Source organism: Periplaneta americana, chromosome 12 (assembly GCF_040183065.1).
Source record: "Periplaneta americana isolate PAMFEO1 chromosome 12, P.americana_PAMFEO1_priV1, whole genome shotgun sequence".
NCBI classification, from domain to species: Eukaryota; Metazoa; Arthropoda; class Insecta; order Blattodea; family Blattidae; genus Periplaneta; species Periplaneta americana.
Genome location: NC_091128.1, coordinates 170,852,033 through 170,858,092, shown reverse-complemented (window position 1 = coordinate 170,858,092; position 6,060 = coordinate 170,852,033).

Below are 6,060 nucleotides of genomic sequence, written 5' to 3'. Positions count from 1 at the left end.
CTGTGAAATTTGGAGTTATGTAAAGTTTTAGTTTTAACCGATCGTTTGTATTTGGGAAAAATGATTTTGTGATTTGTCTTTTTGCTGTTTTGTCCCATTCGTTTTGCCACTTCACTAAAGTACCTATGCATAGTGCAAGAAAGTTACAAGTATCGAATAATACGTATAATGAGCGGTGGTGAAATACTATAGAGGTGTGCTTTTAAAGCTTGTTGAAGTACAATAAATTGTAACTAACGACAAAATCATAGATATTTTAAGCGAGTCTAGAAATCATGAACATCAAGCATTGAACGTTCAGGTACACAGTACTGGATAGTCATGTTTTACGAAATAGTTGGAAAGGTAAAGCAGAGGATCAATTAAATGAGAAACCCAGTAAAGCGACAGGAGTTAAATGAGATAGAAAATGCGTCGTTGAATTCGACAGCCATTTTGAATGTTCCAATGTTACGTAGAAGAAAAGAAGATAATTGCTTCCTATTGCTCCCAAAAATTTGAAAGAGGCTGTATTACAATAATTAAAATATATTCATTCATTCATTATTAGCACTACAGCCCATGAAGGGCCTGGGCTTCCTTAATCAGTAGAAACCATTCATCTCTATCTTGAGCCCGTTGTCTCCATCTCTTGCATCCAACTCTCCGCAGATCATCCTCCACATCCTGAAGCCACCTCAGCCTTGGTCTTCCTCTCTTCCTTAATCCTCCTGGGTGTCCATATAATGCCCGTTTAGGTAGTCGGCCTTCTGGCATACGTTCAAGATGTCCCAGCCATCTAAGTCTGCCTTTCTTAATGAAGGAAACTATACTCGGTTCTCATACAGTTCCATTAGTTCTTTATTTGTTCTACTTCTAAACTGACCATTTTCAAAATGGGGACCATATATCTTTCTCAGAACTTTTCTTTCCCAAACTGCTAGCATATTTTCATTATTTATTTTTAAAACCCAAGCTTCGCTAGCATATGTAACCACTGGTCTTAGAATAGTTTTATAAATTATGTTCTTTGCAGATCTGGATAATGAACTGAGTTTAAACAGTTTTCCAAGCCCAAACAGGCACCTATTACCGGCCATTATTCTTGTCTTTATTCCTGAGGATATATCATTATTGAATTAAAATATATACAAGTTGATATCTATCTAATAAACGCGAACAATTTCTGTATGTTGGATATTGATAGAGACTCAATCTAATTTACAGTTTTTATGTAATGAACAAATCGATATTTTAGCAGATGGTACATCCTATGTACGGTATGTTAAAATTTTTTTTCACGCTATATAGTATGTGAGAATACAATATTTTTATTTCATATCAGATTTATCATATTCCCATCAGTCAATGTGTGAAAAGATTTAGCTTATTTTAGCAGTTATGTTGCGAAACTCATATTTCTATGTATGAATAAAAGTTTTGCCTAGTTCCTTTTAAAATTGAAACAACAAAAATATTAAATAAATACATCAATTAGGTACTAATTTCATCATAATTATAAATAAATAATAACTAGAGGCTTGTGCAGCAAATGCTGCTGCAAACTAAGTTCGTTAGACGTTCAAATAAAAATTTTTCAGATTTATTTTCAATGAAGAATACTCGTCTTTTTGACAGTTATTTGCTTCCATAATAATGAAACATACTCCCTCCTAATGGATTTTTTTAGGGCAAATACTTTCTCTTGAACCTATCCAACTTCAGTTTTTGAGTTTCAACGCGAAAACGCAAGTATCAATGTCAGGACGATAGCAGTAGCTGTTTCAGGTCATTGTGGATTGTAGGCGAAATTTTAAAAAATGTCGGGTATGCTAAGCTTTCGAACAATAGCATTTTCGTATAGCTGCTGCATGTAGAACTTGAAATGTAGAGCGTAAAATCATTTTATCCTACTAAGAGATCTTGCTGAAATGATCTGGAGACTACAAAATTTTCTAGGCCTCTTATTTTATCAGTAAGTAATACCTTTTGATCTTTCCTTAGGAACTGTAATTTTTGCGCTCTCTCGAGCCAATACTGAAGACAATGACACATTTCAATATCTACACTACACCGCCATTAAGTATATGAAAAAGACCCAACCCCACTGGGCTAATAAGTATAAAAATATTTGATTTTTAATAACAATATTATTATCTTACTTAAGTTTTGTAGTTATATATAGGAGCCACTCAGTAAATTATAGAAATGAAGATCTAAACTAAGATATTCTCTACATTTACTTACATAACCTCAAAACGTTTCACTTTCATGTCATCCATATAGCATCAATATTATGTACAATTAATGAAAAATAGACGCATCATCTTTATTAACTATAATAATATTTAATTTCTAATGGTAATAATGTCATCAAACCATCTCAAGTTTCGTAGATTTGAATATCCAATACACAGTTGTACTCAGAAAATTATTATACAGTGCAGAATCAGTTTTTAATAACAAATTGAATTGAGCTCTAAATATGTCGGCAATCCTGCAGGTCATGGCCTTCGTGTAATAGCCTATTGTTTATTGTAGTGTGTGTTTTGTTCTGAAATTCAATCAAGTCAGCCGTGATTCGATAAAATTAGTTCTCAAAACTGACAACAGATGGATTTTGGAAAATAGGAATATTGCGTAGGAAAATTGACATTTCACTGAAAACTACTACTTTTCCGAAAAACTTTGGGTTCCAAGCTTCAAAATGAGGGGCCATTTATTAAAATCCGTTCAGCCGTTTTCCCGTAATTTCCATTACCAGTTCAAATTATATATATAGATTTCACTGAGGTACTTAAGTATACAGATAGTACTTTTATTTAATACGCTCATTGGTGCTTTTGTAACACGATCAATGGCGCTTATGCAATCTATCCTCTCACAAATTGGCGCATATGATCGACAGCCGAAATTGCCGTGAATACGTCTGGACGGGATGTAGAATGTAAGGTAGACCTAACCGTTGCTTATACGCGTACTCCCATTTGCGCTGCATATGCCGCGACATTGTGAATTCCTTCTCTTCACTCGGCATTGTGAATTTTTTCGCTTCACTCAACTTCATTCGCGAATTTTTCCTATTGACTTGTCGACTGTTGATTGTTGTAAATTGACAATATAGCCTAGTTCATTACGAATCGTTTCAAACCATTGCAAACGTTCTATCGCTTCGCATTCTCGAGTTATACTGGCTCGGATGCTGTGTGACCCACCAATTCGTGAACTCAACTTCTCTTTCCCGCGTATCACTAGATGATGTCACCCGCTACAACTCAAGGTCACGTTTGGTATATTATTTATCCTTCGTCTGTGGATCGCCGTTTACTCGATTGGAGAATGTTTTGTACTAGTAGTTTAGATATTATAGGCGCGACAAAACTAGCCTGAAAATGTATCAGTCGACTTTTCAGAATGGCATCCCAGTACTGGACCGTGTGTTACAGAAGGTCGTATGGTTTTAACTCTGCCGGGTTAAATAAACAAAAAAATGCTAGGGAAGTGATAAAATTGTAGCGATAAGCAGCCATGATTGGTTGAAACACGTCCTTTCGTACCGTTTTATTGGTCAAAAGTAATATGACGTAGTAAAAGTATAATAAGTAATAACCATGAGCCATGGTAACTACTTTGGTCCGAGGTTATACAATAAAATAATTGATAAATACCCAAATTTGGAAAATTTTAGTATCAGAAATTTCAAAAATAGCGTTAGGAATTTAATTTTTAAAGAATATATATTGATTTAATATGTATATATATTTGTATGACTTAAATTGTTAAAATTGAAATTGTATTTTTAAATTAAATTTATTCCTGTAATTTTTTTTTCTTGACTCAGTTTGTGTCAAAAAATTATCTTTGTGTTTATCTTTGTGTTTAGATATCTCCCTGAGCACGAGTTTTTTACTCCTTCAGGGAAGAACTAAGATTGCATTTCTGTCCATGTTATTTTATTAACAATAAACAACAATCTATACTAATAATAAATCTGTAGCCTAAATTTTTCTGGTAATTTTCGATTTTCTAAAAATAATTGGTCCTAACATATATAATTAACCACCCTGAAACCGAAAGTATGTCTGTCTGTATGTTTGTTACCTTTTCAAGCGATAATGGCTGAACCGATTTATATGAAAATTGGAATATAAATTAAGTTCGTTGTAACTTAGATTTTAGGCTATATGGCATTCAAAATACTTTATTTAAAAGGGGGGTTATAAGGGGGCCTGAATTAAATAAATCGAAATATCTCGCTTATTATTGATTTTTGTGAAACATGTTACATAACAAACGTTTCTTTAATAATGATTTCCGATAAGTTTTAATCTTTACAAAATTTTGATAGGACTGATATTTAATGAGATAAATGAGTTTTAAAATTAAAATAACGCCATCTAAGACGGTGCAATGAATTAAGAACAAATGACTTCGTCTATAAGGGGTCTTGGACAACAACAATCGAAACAGGGGCCTTGGACATCAACAATCGAAAGCTATTAAACATAGCCTACAGAGAATGTTTCTGTGTTTGTATGAAGTAATATCAGAAGCTAAGTTAACCGATTTGTATAATTAATTATTATTTCACCATTGGAAAGTACAGTTTCTCTAGATGGACATAATCCTATAATGTTATTACAGTAACGTCTGAGTAAATCTATGACAGGTAAGATTAAAATAGCTTCTTATGCACAGAAAATTTGATAGGCTATTTTGTACATTCGTTTTCTGTGTTTCTTAAAATAATATTTATGTACACTCATTTTAATCTCAGAGAATTAACGAACAACGATAGTGTATTGATTTAGTATGCAGTAATAGTACGTTAGCTTAGCAATCCATTATTTTATAATTCAAATTTTAACTATGCTCAATTGAATCGTGTTAAAATACATAAAATATATATGCAATAAATGCAATGCAAAAGAAATTGGGTAATGAGCGAAGCAGATTATCTTGCGCTGTTGTAAAAGTTGTTCCCTGGATCAAATGTCCTATTTTAATTATGTAATTACTATATATTTGCTAATATGTTTTCGCGGGATATCAGCCGAGTTAAGATTTTGGAATGCTCCAAGCTTTCGACTGCTATCTCTGCAGCCATCTTCAGGGAAGTGATGTCCGAACAGAAAGTCGAAAGGTTATATAGATGTTAGGCTGTCTCAGGTGAAACGGGATTGGTTGGCGGATCGGCCAATCCGGGGCCGGGAATTGTCATCCCTCGTAAGCTCCGGCCCTCCCGGGATTCCTGCGTGAAGTTTGGCGGGCGGCGAGCCCTATTCCGCCGGTTGGAATCGGTTGCCGTCCTCGGTCCGTGATCTTCATGACCTTGATTGTAAGAGGGCCTAAGTTGGTCTAAGGCCGGTGTCCATGCCTGACTGAGCTGGAGTCCACTGTTCCAACCGGCGGAATAGGGCTCGCCGCCCGCCAAACTTCACGCAGGAATCCCGGGAGGGCCGGAGCTTACGAGGGATGACAATTCCCGGCCCCGGATTGGTCGATCCGCCAACCAATCCCGTTTCACCTGAGACAGCCTAACATCTATATAACCTTTCGACTTTCTGTTCGGACACTCATCGAACAACAGATGACGGCGTCTTGCCATTCTAACGGCAAACACCAGCCAACTCCTCCTCGCCCCGTTCCGTGATCAATTGATCAATGTCAGCCCCCCTCGCGTATGTGGTACCTAGAGGTTACGTCCAATTTCGGCTTCCCCTTCAAAATTTTCTAGAGCTCCTTCAGGGGAGCAGCATAACCCGGAGTGAGACTAGTGGCCAACAGGCTTGGAGCTCACATATTTAGTTTTGTACAGCCCCCAACCCATTTGCAAGGACGCGTTTTGCGTACCTTTTAAATTTTCCTCCCAATTCTCCTTCGATTTTTCGATTCGTTCGGACATCACTTCCCTGAAGATGGCTGCAGAGATAGCAGTCGAAAGCTTGGAGCATTCCAAAATCTTAACTGGGCTGATATCCCGCGAAAACATATTAGCGAACCAACGCCAAGAAAGCCTCAAATCATACATACTATATATTTATTTCTAACAGGTGCAGCGGAGCGCACGGGTACGGCTAG